This window comes from Hyla sarda, chromosome 2 (assembly GCF_029499605.1).
Source record: "Hyla sarda isolate aHylSar1 chromosome 2, aHylSar1.hap1, whole genome shotgun sequence".
NCBI lineage: Eukaryota > Metazoa > Chordata > Amphibia > Anura > Hylidae > Hyla > Hyla sarda.
This window is the reverse complement of record NC_079190.1, coordinates 30,138,842-30,154,831: the sequence shown is the minus strand read 5'-3', so window position 1 is coordinate 30,154,831 and position 15,990 is coordinate 30,138,842. Positions and strand designations below refer to the sequence as shown.

General features: G+C 44.5%; 1 protein-coding gene across 2 annotated transcripts in view; it reads right to left on the bottom strand.

Annotated features, from left to right (window-relative positions):
- Positions 1-15,990, bottom strand: part of CEP295 (centrosomal protein 295) — a 121,495-nt gene that overhangs the window by 87,828 nt on the left and 17,677 nt on the right. The window contains exon 2 of one of the 2 annotated variants that reach the window (XM_056561456.1): positions 9,532-9,689. The exons of the other annotated variant lie outside the window; for it this stretch is intronic. The gene's annotated coding sequence lies outside the window, so the exon portion shown is untranslated. The remainder of the gene's footprint in view (positions 1-9,531; positions 9,690-15,990) is intronic. 2 annotated transcript variants of the gene reach the window in all.

Below are 15,990 nucleotides of genomic sequence, written 5' to 3'. Positions count from 1 at the left end.
TACAGCCAACTCCTCCATCTCAGCCGTGGCCTGCTTGGACTCTGGTGCCTCCGGGAATTTTATGTTGGAGTCCTTTGTTAATAGATTCAGCATCCCGGTGACCCGTCTCGTCAAACCGCTCTACATTTCCGCGGTCAACGGAGCCAGATTGGACTGCACCGTGCGTTACCGCACAGAACCCCTCCTGATGTCTATCGGACCCCACCACGAAAGGATTGAGTTCTTCATTCTCCCCAACTGTACCTCTGAGGTCCTCCTCGGTCTGCCTTGGCTCCGGCTTCATTCCCCCACCATTGATTGGACCACCGGGGAGATCAGGAACTGGGACTCTGCCTGCCACAGGAAGTGCCTCTCCCCCCCTCCCAGTCCCATCAGGCAAGCCTCTGTGCCTCCCCATGGCCCCCGTCCTGGTGTCACACTGCCCCGTGCCAGGCCTCGCCCTCTGCCCTCCCTCCCCATTCCCACTCCTGCTGTACTGCCTGCCGTTGAGGAAACCCTCCATTCTTTCCCGGTGTCCTCATCCCAGGGGAGGCAGTTACCGGACAAAGAGAAGGGGAGACCTAAGGGGGGGGGTACTGTTACGCCTAGCGCTCCGGGTCCCCGCTCCTCCCCGGAGCGCTCACGGCGTCTTTCTCCCTGCAGCGCCCCGGTCAGTCCCGCTGACCGGGAGCGCTGCACTGTTCTGGCCGTTGGGGATGCGATTCGCACAGCGGGACGCGCCCGCTCGCGAATCGCATCCCAGGTCACTTACCCGTCCCGGTCCCCTGCTGTCATGTGCTGGCGCGCGCGGCTCCGCTCTCTAGGGCGCGCGCGCGCCAGCTCTCTGAGACTTAAAGGGCCAGTGCACCAATGATTGGTGCCTGGCCCAATTAGCTTAATTGGCTCCCACCTGCTCCCTGCCTTTATCTAGTCTCCTCCCTTGCACTCCCTTGCCGGATCTTGTTGCCTTGTGCCAGTGAAAGCGTTTAGTGTGTCCAAAGCCTGTGTACCTGAACTTCTGCTACCCATCCTGACTACGAACCTTGCCGCCTGCCCCCGACCTTCTGCTACGTCTGACCTTGCTTCTGCCTACTCCCTTGTACCGCGCCTATCTTCAGCAGCCAGAGAGGTGAGCCGTTGCTAGTGGATACGACCTGGTCACTACCGCCGCAGCAAGACCATCCCGCTTTGCGGCGGGCTCTGGTGAAAACCAGTAGTGGCTTAGAACCGGTCCACTAGCACGGTCCACGCCAATCCCTCTCTGGCACAGAGGATCCACTACCTGGAAGCCGAATCGTGACAGGGAGCTGTAGCCAATTATCGCTCTCTTGGGTTGCTGCTCTTGTGAATGCCAGACTAGCAGGACGGATCTGCGCAACTTTCAAAGACACGCTAGGCCAGAAAGCCTAGCCTAAACTAAACCGTGAGTTCTAAACTAATCCCCGCTAAAGCTAGCATGACTACTGGACCCGAAACTAGATCCCCTAAATCCAGTGGAACAGCGCATTTCAGTCTACAGACTCTAAAATGCTTAAGGTCCCCACCACTGTCAATCTCCAAGAGACTTTGCATGTATAGAGACTGTTTCGGTTATGAAGCTTGCATAAAATTTTCAGTAAAGTTCCTGTTTTCAGCAAACTCTCCGGTTGTGGACATTCAATTATTCTATACCTCCCTATCTCTCTTGGGAAGGGTGGTGGTAGGACAAGCATTACAGAGGAGCCCTAATCTGGTGTCACGAATAGAAAGGGTTAACCAGACACCCTTTAGTCACCACACAGCTACACCCCATATACCCTACTCCCCCAGGCTATCACACATGTGCCTGCTCGGAGCAGCAATACGCCGCTACGAACAGACACAATGAAGCGATGTGCGAGTCGCCGCGCATGCGCAGTATACTCGCACATCGAGGCAGCTCTCAGCCTAGCTCATTGAGCAGGGGGAGCACGCCGCGATGTGTGCGCGTACACTGAGCATGCGCGGCGACTCACACATCGCTTGAGTGTGTCTGCATGTAGCGGCGTATTGCCGCTCCGAGCAGGCACAGGTAAAGGCACCATACAGAGGTCCTTCAGCGGCGGATCTGCAGCATAAAATCCGCTGCAAATCTGCTCCTCTGAACGTACCCTAAGGGTAAGTTCACAACTTCAAATGTACGTATTTTTGCTGCGGATTTGCTGCTGCAGATTTTGCTGCCCATTGACTTCAGATCTGCAGCAGAAAATATGTATGTGTGAACTGACCCTAAGGCTGTTACTTGCTGTGGCTCTTAAACTTCACCGTGTTTATTATTCTGTGCAGTTTTTTCCTGCTATAAACTGCTGTTTAGGCTCGAAATCCTGAACGTGTGAAAAAGACCTAAAGGCTTCCTACATCTGCAAAACTCAGGTTTCTTTTTACAGACTATAGAACAGTGTTTCCCAACCAGGAGGCCTCCAGCTGTTGCAAAACTACAACTTCCAGCATGCCCGGACAGCCAAAGGCTGTCCGGGCATGCTGGTAGTTGTAGTTTTGCAACAGCTGGAGGCACCCTGATTGGAAGACACTGCTATAGAGAGGACTAATGCATATGTTCATCATGTGATGTATCCATTAATAGATCTCTTGCTCTTTATAACTTTACATATTAAAAATGAATGGATCTCGAATTCCAGCAGAAAAGGGAAAGTGGGAAAGAGATCATTTTTCCAGCAGATGGTAGCAGAGAGCACGCCAAATGATAAAACATCTATTAAGCTCTGGCCGTATTCACACGCACTGCGGATTTGGAGTTTTAAAAGGCAATTCTTATGTATTTTTGATTTCCTTGTAAAATCCGCAACAGCAGATCCACAACTTTAAATCAACTGTGTGTGAATACACCCTAAGGTTTGAGCCGTACGATCAGGTTGTGTTGTGGTTGCCTCTCGCTTGTGTTTTTCTTCTATTATCTAATGTTTACTTATCTTTTATATACTCTGTCTAAATTTAAGGAACACATATGGAGTTTTATTTTATTCAGTATAACAATGAATGGGCCCTGAAAGGTAATGGAAGGGCCCCATGGGATGGGCCCCCCATTCCCCCTTCTTCCAGGTTTTAGATAATAAAAAAAAAAAAAAAAAGAAGGATAGTGAAGTAGGTGAAGGATATAAAGGGTTAACAGTGTTATTAACTTGTACTTGGAGTCGTTTATTACAGGTGGTTGCTGTTGCTGGGCAGAAGAAGAGGAGTTACGGATTGGCTACCTATGCCACGGCGGGAAAACAGAATTCTATTTAAGAAAAGGATGACTGGGCAGTTGGCTAGTCAAAGAAGAGTTACCTGAAGAAATAACAGCGGCCCGTCCCTCCCTCCCTGTCACGGTCTGTTTGTTGAGGGGGTCACCAGTTGGGTGGACATAGATACATATTGAAGAGTGGGGTATGTCACCCAGATCTGCTGGGTGGACAGCTTTGGTGAAAGAGTTTTACTAGTGGTTTAATTTGATTGATGGTTTATAGGTTAATTATTATTATGAATTATTGATGGTTATTTAATGGTTATTTATTAATAAGTTAATTATTTATTTACCCTCAATAAACGGCCGTGGCCTTTTTACCCCATACAAGTGTATGTGTTTTCATTTAAGGGGCAGTTGGTTGGCGGGGGGCATTGGGGGGTCCCCTTCCCATGTGGTCAAGAATCTAGTGTTAGCGCAGCACTAAATAATTTGGCAGAGATGCACCGTTAGGATACAATTTCTCATTGAAAAGCATTAAAACTAGAAATGCTGCGGTTGCATCCTGCTCATGTGGTTCCACCCTATTATGGACATTTATCAACGGGTTTAGTCAGGTTTTCTTTACTATAATTGTCGCAAAATTGTCGCAACTGCGACTACACGCTTTTTCGTGCGACATTTTGACTGGAAAGCGAGAAAAGCAAGTTTTCCTAAAATTTACTATGTAGTAATAATTTTAAAATGGACTACGGGTAGTCAGGTATTTATTAACTGCGACAGTCGCAACTGCGCAAAAAAAAGTCGCAACAGCGTTAAAAATTGACTAAATTTACTCCAGCTCAAACATGGAGCAGAAAAAGCTACTACCAAAGTAAAAAAGGAAAAATTGCTTACGTGAAAGAAAATTATCAACCGGCTGAAAGCAGTTGATAAATAAGTCACACATAAGCAAAAAAAAGTAAGGAAAAAATTACTAAAAAAAAGAATACATAAGCAAACATTGATAAATGTCCCTCTATATGTTCACAAATGACTAAACAAGTTAAAGGGGTATTCCAGGCAAAAACTTTTTATATATATATATATATATATATCAACTGGCTCCGGAAAGTTAAACAGATTTGTAAATTACTTCTATTAAAAAATCGTAATCCTTCCAATAGTTATTAGCTTCTGAAGTTTTCTGTCTAACTGCTCAATGATGATGTCACGTCCCGGGAGCTATGCATGATGGGAAAATATCGCCATAGGAGCTGCACAGCTCCTGGGACGTGAGTCATCAGAAAGCAGTTAGACAGAAAACAACAACTCAACTTCAGAAGCTAATAACTATTGGAAGGATTAAGATTTTTTAATAGAAGTAATTTACAAATCTGTTTAACTTTCCGGAGCCAGTTGATATATAAAAAAAAGTTTTGGCCTGGAATACCCCTTTAAGATCCAACCTGATGCATTTTTGTTACCCCCAGACATCTGCCTTGCCAGAAACATGATATTGGTGAAATATTTTAAATACCGTCTGGTGTCTATATCCAGACTGGTGGGCTGACCCCTATTAACACTTAGGATAGGGTGACACGGAACGGATCCACAGTGTATTTTACTCTGCAAATCCGCCGATGACAGACCCTACAGTGTGCCTCCAGCTGTGCCTGACTGCTTGTAGTGGCAATCCGACGCTACGAGCAGACACACAGTGGTCTGCGCATGCACAGTGTACTCGCAGACACCACGGCCATTCTCCATGCTCCCTGAGCAAGGCCGAGAGCAGCCCCCATGTGTGTGAGTATACTGCGCATGCACGCGGCGACTCACAGAACACTGTGTATCTGTTTGTAGCGGCAGGATCATCAGCTTCATCGGCGGTTCTGCAACGTAAAATAAGTTGCGGATCCGTTCTGTGTGACCCTACCCTTAGATGACTATTTTAGTTGCTTCACTTTCAGTTGACATATCCAAAGGAATGCATTGGGACTCACTTCACAAGTGACTTTGCATCTGTAAGGCGAGGAACACAAGTTGCAGAAAATGTGCCAAAGCTGGAAGTGAATCCAGCAAGAAGAGCACGGTACACTTTCCTTTAGGGTACTACACACATGCATATTTTGCTGCAATTTTTCTGCTGGTAAGTCAGTGTTAAGTTCTGTAGCACAAGTCAGTCCCCTTGACTGTCCCTATAGGAGTTAGGTCCTCCACACAGTCCCTATAGGAGTTAAGTCCCATAGACTGTCCCTATAGGAGTTAGGTCCCCCACACAGTCCCTATAGGAGTTAAGTCCCCTAGACTGTCCCTATAAGAGTTAGGTCCCCCACACTGTCCCTATAGGAGTTAGGTCCCCCACACTGTCCCTATAAGAGTTAGGTCCCCCACACTGTCCCTATAGGATTCAGGTCCCCCACACTGTCCCTATAGGATTCAGGTCCCCCACAGCGGGGAAGTGTGCAGATTAAACTGTGCAGACAGCTGCAGGCCCCTTTTTGGCATGGGCCGAATGCCCAACCTGTCAGTCCACCCTGGAACAATTGGTGAGTCTACCATTCATCCGGGGCAGACTTTTTCTCAGCAGTTTTCGCCTGTTAACGAATTGCAACCATACTCGTCATCATTTTCTTATGGAAAATGTTTTTTCTTTTTTTTTGTCTCCTTAATGAAAATAACAAAAAACTTATTTTGTCGCGAAAATTATGAAGAAAAATTAACGTCAACTAAATTAACACTGCGCCACAATTTGCACAATAAACATACGCTTACAGTACATACCCATACCTTTGTGTGGAGCCGAAAAGTGACTGACACTAAACTAAATAAAGCTATTTTCACTGTATTGTATAGTGATGTTAACCCTTTCATTTACAGCAGTTTGGTTCTCCAGTCCAGTATCATGGCTCAGATTCAAGAAATGAATTGAGAACACTCTCTTAGGAAAGGAAGTTATGTGACCGGGTCTCATGCGGCGTGCGCTCATCTTCACAGCAAATAACTGTGGTGGCCCAGTACGGGAGGTGTTACCCCAAACCCTTGCTGCCCTGTCAGGCAGCCTCCTGCAGTGTCCCCTGCCCCCCCCCCCCTTGCATCTGTTTATTGTAATTTTATATAACCCCTATGTTATATATGTAAGAGTGTTATATCTTTAAGACTGTTTATCATGTGATTTGTCATGTGATTGTTACCCAGGAGGTATCAGTGACCAGGTGACCTAGGGGTGACCAATGGAGCCCCACCAGAGCCTTTCCCATATAAGCCCTGGGTGGAGCCTCTGCTCTCTCTCTTACGGTGGGTTCACACCACGATTTTGCTATACGGTTTCGGCATACGGTTTCATAAAAAAAAAAAAAGTATGCAACCGCACAGAAAACCGTGCCCATAGACTTCCCATTCAAAACCGAATGCACCATATTGTATACGGTTGTCTCCGTTTTTCAAACCATACGGTTTTTTACTTTTTTTTTTCCGGACAGAAAACCGTAGTCTACCATGGTTTTTGGCCCGGGTGAAAACTGTATTAAACCGTATACGTTTTTTTAAAACATGGGAGTCAATGGGAACCGTACAGAATCATATGTGCGTACAGTTCCATCCGGTTTTTACCATACGGTTTTTGACTTTCCACAGTTTTTTTTCTTGGAATTTCAATCAAACAAGTGGAACTTTATTCATAATGGAGTGAAAAGTTCTAAACATATACGTTTTTTTTCGTAAAAAAGGGATGCAACCGGACATCATTTTTCAAACTGTATACAGATAAACATTTGTACACACGTTTTGATACAGTTTATTCAGGTTTGGAGGAATCCGTTTTTTTTTTTTTAAATAAAAAACCTGATACAGGAACTGTATTGCAAAAACGTGGTGTGAACCCAGCCTAAGTTTTTGCTGAGGTCCAGTCAAGTCGTGCCTAAGTGTGTGTCCAGATTCATAGGAGTATAGTCACCAGTACACAGTAAAAGGGATACTGGACCCCCTATAATGTAATCCTCGCATTAATATCAGACACAATCTTTATTGAGGAAATGCATAAATCATAACATTTTACTTTTAATAATCCAGTTAAAAAGTCCTTGGACCGAATACACAAACAATAATATTAAATTGAAATTACGAGCTGATCAAACTCAAGGTGAAGTGTGAGCACAAATTGAGTATGGGTACAGATATGTGTGGGGATGAGGCAGTGATTCCCAAATCTAGGGGCATATAAAGGGAATTCCAGGGTCAGGTTCCTGTGTGGGGCCGCCCTTCAAAGGGCGATGCAACACTTGCCAAGAAGGGAGGTCTAGGGTGATTGATAGGGTGAGTTTAGAGACAGGTTATCATTACCTGACGGTCCATACTCACTGCCTCATCCCCACACATATCTGTACCCATAATCAATTTGTGTTCACACTTCACCTTGAGTTTGCTCAGCACGTAATTTCAATTTAATATTATTGTTTGTGTATTCGGTCCAAGGACTTTTTAACTGGATTATTAAAAGTAAAATTTTATGATTTATGCATTTCCTCAAAAGAGATTGTGTCAGATTCATAGGAGGCCCCAAGTCCAGTCTACAGCCACAAGCTACAAACCTGCAAGTAAGCCACAGTCCTGTCAGTCACAAGTCAGTCAAGTCAAAGTCATCTGTCTAGTCAAAGTGGCCTGCACTAAATTGTCCACCTCTACTACAAGTCCCAGCAAGCTCTTAAGGTCTCTGAAGTCACTGGTCAGCTCCGTGGGCCCTGGCTGAACTGTATAGACATTTCCACCTTTGTAACCTCAGTAAAGCTACTGTTGTCCGTGACTTGGCATCGGAGTCATTGTTGCCCCGTGCCTAGCCCAGGATCCAGCGGTATACCATCGGGTGGTATTGAGGATAAACTACATCCTGGCGTCACGAATACAAGAGGCTAATGCCATCTGCCCTAGGGTAATTCCATCTGCCCTCCATCTCACACCTCATACCACATAACCATGGCAGAGAAGTTTCCTTGTGCCTGGTAATGAAGCATTGGATTCAGGGCAGCTGTATGGGCTCGGCCTAGAACATGAAGGTTAATTGCAGACGATATATATAGACACTTACCATATAAATAATATATCATCTATATGCAGGGCTGAGGCCACAGATAAAATAGAAAAGGTCACTGAGTCTATGTAACAGACTAGGTCCCCATTTATGTATTTTGGGAACGCTTCTTCTTCTTTTAACCCTCTTTTTTGGTTTAACCCCTCCCAACTATAGGACGTATGGGTACGTCCTGTCAGCTGGTACGTTCCCTCAACAGGACGTACCCGTATGTCCTGCATATTCCCTGCGCTGTTGAATGCGGCAAAGGAGTTTAGTGGCGGGACCTGCCTGTCAATCACAAGACTAAGATCGCGCCGGTCTCTGCGGTATTAACCCTATAGTTGCTGTGGTCAGTACTGACCACGGCATCTATAGGATTGACAGGAGGAAGGGGGTTCCCCCCCATCGGTGACCCCACAATGTTGCAGCAGAGTGCCATTGTTTTCAATGGGATTCTGCATCACCGTGCATACAGCAGAGTTTCCTCAGCAGAAGCATCTGCTGCGGAAGTCCCAATTCCGGGCTCCGCAGAAAGAATTGACCTGTCAATTATTTTGCCGGAGTCCACTCAGAAACGCATTGCCGTCTATGGAGACGGCACATTTCTGAGAGGTCCTAGAGTCATTCTGCAAGTATTTCACCATGAACTTAGCCTAAACCAGTTATGCAGGATTAGATAACCCAGATATGATTTCTTCCAAAAACATCACCACCCCTGTCCTCAGTTTGTGTGTGGTATTGCAGCTCAGTTCTATTGAAGTGACTGGAGCCAAGTTGTAATACCGTACTTTAAAAAAAAAGAAATTAGCTCTGGATTACCGCTGTAACAATTCACACAGTCTTGCCCTGAGCTAGCCTTCACTGTGAGGGCCCCACAGAGCAGTGTTCTCCAGACTGTGGACCCCAAGATGTTGAAAAACTACAACCCACAGCCGTTGGCTATGCGGGCATGCTGGGAGTTGTAGTTTTTCAACACCTTGAGGGCCACAGTTTTAGGACCACTGCCATAGAGGATGAAAGAGGCGGTGGCTGGGGACAATTATGCCCCCATTCTCAGGATCGGTCAGGGTCCTAGCGTTTGGACCCAACCTTGTTAACCCCTATCCATAACAACCTGAAATAGGAATACCCCTTTAAGGTCCACAGTTTGAAAACCACTGCCATAGAGGATGAATGAGAAGGTGGCCAGGGACAATTATGCCCCCATTTCCCAGGGTCCCAGGGTCAGACTCATCACCTTTGTAACCCCTATCCATAACAAGCTGAGATAGGAATACCTCTTTCAAATGTTCACAATACTTACTATTAAAAGTCTTCTTCTGAGTCCTCCATGCGTATTGACTGTAGTGACATCACATTATTTGGCCACCTTATTAAAGGGTACCTGGCAGGGAGCAGTGCTGAGCTTGTCTGTGTCCCGGCTGCAGTCTGAGTTTTAGGACTCCAGCATGAGTCTGAAATCTATAAAAAAAAAAAAAAAAAGGCTTGCCGCCAGGACTGGTAGGGAGACTCCTAGTGGTCATTTTTTCAAAGTGGAAAATTAAATAGAAAGAAGCATATTTTTTATAACATGCTATTGGAAAGTTATTCTGCATATATTAAAGGAGAACTACGGGATTGAAAATTTTATTTTATATAAGTTTCAGATCGCGGGGGGTCCGACCGCTGGGGCCCCCCACGATCTCCTGTACGGGGCCGCGGCTCTCTGCATAGAGAGCGCGTGTCGACCACCGCACTAGGCGGTGGCTGACACGCGCCCTCCATTTATTGCCTTTGTCAATTTCCGGCTCTCCCATAGCAGTGTATGGAGGGGGCGTGTCGGCCGCCGCTTCGTGCGGTGGTCAACATGCCCTCTCTAACCAGAGAGCCTGGGCCCCGTACGGGAGGGGATACATTTTTCAATCCCGTAGTTCTCCTTTAATCTATAATATACCAAAAGTTTTTTTGATGGAAGGTACCTTTTTTTTTTTTAGTATATTCTTTATTTATATATCATTTATACAATTATCCCAAATATTACAAGAAAATCTACATATTAAAGGAGTACTCTGCTGCCCCGCCTCAGAAGCCCCGCTCCCAGCGTCCGGAAGTCCACCGCCCCGAACGCTGCGTGCATTTAAATGGCTGCTGTTAAGACGTAGAACGGAACGTAGAACGATGTGGTCACATGACAGTACATTATTAGGCATCACTGGGGCCTAGTAAATATGTAGAATAGATTAGGAATGGGGACAAGCAGCGACATTTTACAATTTTCCCTCCCGGGATGAATGTTCCTGTAAAGTGTGTAGAGAAGTAAGTCACCCATTACCATCTGAAGAAAGTGTTAGTAATGGAGGACAGTAAAACAGGTGCAAGCCACCGATCAATATAGTGTCAAGCACAGCGGGTTCCTGTTACACTGTGTCAGTGCCTGTCATTCCTAAGTGATGTGCCCAGTATTGAGCTCTGCGCTGCGCTGTCATACACAGCTCTACTATTCCTGCAGCAGCAGCAGCAGCCCATACAACACATATTTCTCTCAGTCAATTTAACAAACAATAGCCGCATTGTGACACATGTTTTATAAAGCGAGGAAAGTGAAGGCCGTAACTGCAGGTATTGATTTTCTTTTTCAAGGGTATCGAAATAAAGTTTTGTCATCCGCTCCCTTGTTATCCTTCAAAAACTGTCTGTCGGCTCTCCTGACATTGTCTATTTCAGTGAATACTTGTATTCCCTGTGAAATTGCAATTTGTGAGTATCTGTTCTTAGGATTGTATGCTGTGCTGTCCCTCAGTTATTCCTCCTGGAAATGTATCAATATACCAATACAAATAGGAATGGGACCATCCCAGATTGGACCCCCTCTCTCCAAGGACCCCATAGCGGCCACATGGTCTGAAACTATAATAAGCACCCTGTTGCCTCTGGGTTCTTTCTCACCTTTCGTTCAGGATTCGTTTAGGAGCCCATTGCGCTCTTAAAAAGGGCATGTCAAAAGTTTTATTTTTCAATAATAGGTACATTTTAAAGGGTCACTCCGGTGGAAAATAATTTTTTTTTTCCAAATCAACTGGTTTAAGAAAGTTAAATAGATTTGTAAATTACATCTATTAACTAATCTTAATCCTTTCAGTACTTATCAGCTGCTGTATGCTCCACAGGAAGTTCTTTTCTTTTTGAATTTCTTTTCTGTCTGACCACAGTGCTCTCTGCTGACATCTCTGTCCATTTTAGGAACTGTCCAGAGCAGAAGCAAATCCCCATAGCAAACCCCTCTTGCTCTGGACAGTTCCTGACATGGACAGAGGTGTCAGCAGAGAGCACTGTGGTCAGACTGGAAAGAAGTACACAACTTCCTCTGGAGCATACAGCAGCTGATACGTACTGGAAGGATTAAAGATGTATAATAGAACTAATTTACAAATCTGTTTAACTTTCTGGATCCAGTTGATTTGAAGTACCCCTTTAAGGTCAAAGATGGCTGCCCTGACATTCTCCTGAAAAATGTTTTCACTCACTTTTGAAGTCAATGTAAAGCAGCCCCAAACCATGATGTTCTCTCCAACATGGTTCACAGTTAGGTCATGCTCACACGGCCAAAATTATGCATTTCCAAGCGGAATCCATAGACATGTCTATTCTTTCTGTGGATGCCAGAATCTGTATTTCTGCGGCAGAAACATCTGCTGTGGAAATTTCACCATGTGCACAGTGCAGCAGAATCCCATTAAAATCAATGGGACTCTGCTTCAGTGCGGAATATTACGGTGGAATTCCCCACGGACATTCCGCCGTGTTAATGCGTTGTGCATTTGTCCTAAAAAGTTTTACGTCTGTCTGTTTGTCCATAGAGCCTCCTATAATGGCGTCTAATTTTGCCCCCCAGGACAGAAAGGTCAGGTGTATATTTGCCCTTTGCTTTCCATGACCCATTGGTCAATACCTCCTTCCATTATTTTTCAGACAATGCAGTTCCCTGGAGTTCTCCACAAATTACCAATATTAAAAAGGAATGGGACTAACCAAGAGGGGACCATCTCTCTCCAAGCCCCCCATAGCAGCCACATGGTCTGAGACTATGGTACACACGCGCTTGACTATGGGTTCTTTTTCACGCAAAAAATAAAATAAAAATACATTTAAAAAAAGGGCCAAACAATGGTAGTGTGAACCTAGCCTAAGCCTAATCGGCAAAGCCCCTGTGATACCTGCTCTGCTAATCTCTTCTTCCTAACTCACACACCTTTTAAACATTAGTTCTTGGAGAAGACATCTCCCATGGAAAACTTTTTATTATTTACTGTAAGTTCGCTCATCTCTAATCTCAGCAGCATCGTAGGGATTTATCTGACTTGTCTCAATTTCTGCCATAAAGAAACAAAGGATTGATGTTGTGTTCCCAAAGACAAATGGCACCAGAATTGACTACCAATAAATTGTGGTCTGAGTGATCGAAGTCACGATTATAGATAAACATAATCTAACTAAGCACACAAATCATTGTATTGTTCACATCTTTTATTGAGTAAACATCCACAGGGCAGGGGGGAAGTAGTGGAACCTTTGTGTTAAAGGGGTACTCCTGTGGAAAACTTTTTTTTTTAAATCAACTGGTGCCAGAAAGTTAAACAGATTTGTAAATTACTTCTATAAAAAAAAAAATCTTAATCCTTCCAGTACTTATTAGCTGCTGAATACTACAGAGGAAATGGTTTTCTTTTTGGAACACAGAGCTCTCTGCTGACATCATGACCACAGTGCTCTCTGCTGACATCTCTGTCCATTTTAGGAACTGTCCAGCATATTTGCTATGGGGATGGACAGTACTTAAAATGGACAGAGATATCAGCAGAGAGCTCTGTGGTCATGATGTCAGCAGAGAGCTCTGTGCTCATGATGTCAGCAGAGAGCTCTGTGCTCATGATGTCAGCAGAGAGCTCTGTGTTCAAAAAAGAAAACCATTTCCTCTGTAGTATTTAGCAGCTAATAAGTACTGGAAGGATTAAGATTTTTTTAATAGAAGTCACTTACAAATCTGTTTAACTTTCTGGCACCAGTTGATTTAAAAATAAAAAAAGTTTTCTACAGGAGTACCCCTTTAACACAAAGGTTCCACTACTTCCCCCCTGCCCTGTGGATGTTTACTCAATAAAAGATGTGAACAATACAATGATTTGTGTGCTTAGTTAGATTATGTTTATCTATAATCGTGACTTCGATCACTCAGACCACAATTTATTTGGTAGTCAATTCTGGTGCCATTTGTCTTTGGGAACACAACATCAATCCTTTGTTTCTTTATGGCAGAAATTGAGACAAGTCAGATAAATCCCTACGATGCTGCTGAGATTAGAGATGAGCGAACTTACAGTAAATCCGATTCGTCACGAACTTCTCGGCTCGGCAGTTGATGACTTTTCCTACGTAAATTAGTTCAGCTTTCAGGGGCTCCGGTGGGCTGGAAAAGGTGGATACAGTCCTAGGAGACTAAGACTCTTTCCTAGGAATGTATCCACCTTTTCCAGCCCACCGGAGCCCCTGATTTACGCAGGAAAAGTCATCAACTGCCGAGCCGAGAAGTTCGTGACGAATCGAATTTACTGTAAGTTCGCTCATCTCTAGCTGAGCTAGTAGTAATAGCATTATCTATGTTATCCCTGGATTTGTCTATACACAAAAGACAAGCGATGATAATCTACTAATACCATTACTATTATCAGTGATCTGTACAAAAATCAATACAAAGATAACACAAATCATCTTCACAAGTAAACCAGTGGTGCCATCTGACACCATAAGGCTCTATAGCAAACAGCAGAAGCTTCTATTCATCTGTGACCTTTGTAAATGTCACTAATATCTCTTGATGTATTCTTGGTAATTTAATGCAGAGCTGTGAGGGCAGGCAAATCTTTCCCTATTATTCCTGTAAGGAGAGAAACAAGTGGGCCACCTGAAACAAGAAGAAAAGAGCCATGGGAGGGTATTTATCAAAGGATTTATGTGTTTGTTTTTTTCACGTTACTTTGGTGCAAAACTCTGGCGCAAAGATTTATGGCGCAAATCCCGTTTTTGGGGTGCAAATCCCTGGCAAGAAATTTTGCACATGGAAAGCACACTTAGCAATGTCAGAAAATGTAAAGGCGTCAAAATACATTAAAAAAATTTTTTTTTGTGAAAGCAGCGACGCCTCCAGGGCTGCGCTATCCTGCGACATAGTTGTCTCTGAGGAACCTTCACCCTCCGTTGAGCCAGTGTTGGACATGGCCGCCCAGGTTCAGGAAAGGTAAAGCTCTAAAGCAGTGGTCTCCAACCTGCGGACCTCCAGATGTCGCAAAACTACAACTCCCAGCATGCCCGGACAGCCAACGGCTGTCCGGGCATGCTGGGAATTGTAGTTTTGCGACATCTGGAGGTCCGCAGGTTGAAGACCACTGCATTAACCCCTTAAGGACTCAGGGTTTTTCCGTTTTTGCACTTTCGTTTTTTTCCTCCTTACCTTTTAAAAATCATAACCCTTTCAATTTTCCACCTAAAAATCCATATTATGGCTTATTTTTTGCGTCGCCAATTCTACTTTGCAGTGACATTAGTCATTTTACCCAAAAATGCACGGCGAAACGGAAAAAAAAATCATTGTGCGACAAAATCGAAAAAAAACGCCATTTTGTAACTTTTGGGGGCTTCCGTTTCTACGCAGTGCATATTTCGGTAAAAATTACACCTTATCATTATTCTGTAGGTCCGTACGGTTAAAATGATACCCTACTTATATAGGTTTGATTTTGTCGCACTTCCGGAAAAAATCATAACTACATGCAGGAAAATTTATACGTTTAAAAATGTCATCTTCTGACCCCTATAACTTTTTTATTTTTCCACGTACGGGGCGGTATGAGGACTCATCTTTTGCGCCGTGATCTGAAGTTTTTATCGGTATGATTTTTGTTTTGATCTGACTTTTTGATCACTTTTTATTCATTTTTTAATGTTATAAAAAGTTACCAAAATACGCTTTTTTGGACTTTGGAATTTTTTTGCGCGTACGCCATTGACCGTACGGCTTAATTAATGATATATTTTTATATTTCGGACATTTACGCACGCGGCGATACCACATATGTTTATTTATTTTTTTTTTTACACTGTTTTATTTTTCTTATGGGAAAAGGGGGGTGATTCAAACTTTTATTAGGGAAGGGGTTAAATGACCTTTATTAACACTTTTTTTTTACTTTTTTTTGCAGTGTTATAGGTCCCATAGGGACCTATAACACTGCACACACTGATCTCTCATCCTGATCACAGGCGTGTATTAACACGCCTGTGATCAGCATTATCGGCGCTTGACTGCTCCTGCCTGGATCTCAGGCACGGAGCAGTCATTCGCCGATCGGACACCGGGGAGGCAGGTAAGGGCCCTCCCGGTGTCCGATCAGCTGTTCGGGACGCCGCGATTTCACCGCGGCGGTCCCGAACAGCCCGACTGAGCAGCCGGGATACTTTCAGTTTCACTTTAGAAGCGGCGGTCAGCTTTGACCGCCGCTTCTAAAGGGTTAATACCGCACATCGCCGCGATCGGCGATGTGTGGTATTAGCCGCGGGTCCCGGCCGTTGATTAGCGCCGGGACCCACGCAATATGATGCAGGATCGCGGCGCGATCCCGCTTCATATCGCGGAAGCCGGCGCAGGACGTAAATATACGTCCTGCGTCGTTAAGAGGTTAAAGTAACAAAACAAACAAAAAAAAACTACTCAAGTTGAAAATAAAATCCA